Here is a 322-nt window from a genome sequence, read left to right on the forward strand (position 1 = left end):
CCGTCGCTAATGGCTGCAGAAAGTGGAGCTGTAAGGATGAGGAGGGTGAGGATAAGTCCCAGGAGTCTCCGCTTCACATCTTGTTGTGCAGGGAAGGAGGAGGGGTTGTTGTCCTGATGGAGGCAGCACCGATCGCGGGATGGGAAGGTGGGGGGCGGGTTTCAACACCCTCTCTGCTCCCCCCCGCTTTTTCTCTTCTTTCCCCTTCCTCTTTCTCTCGCTCTCAGTAGCAGGCTGCCCCCCCTCCGGCTCAGGCAGAGGGGCCGATCCCACAGCACCGGCAGGAGGAGGAGGAGGAGGAGGAAGAAGCCGGCCCCTCCCC

Source organism: Buceros rhinoceros, unplaced genomic scaffold (assembly GCF_000710305.1).
Source record: "Buceros rhinoceros silvestris isolate BGI_N320 unplaced genomic scaffold, ASM71030v1 scaffold22134, whole genome shotgun sequence".
NCBI lineage: Eukaryota > Metazoa > Chordata > Aves > Bucerotiformes > Bucerotidae > Buceros > Buceros rhinoceros.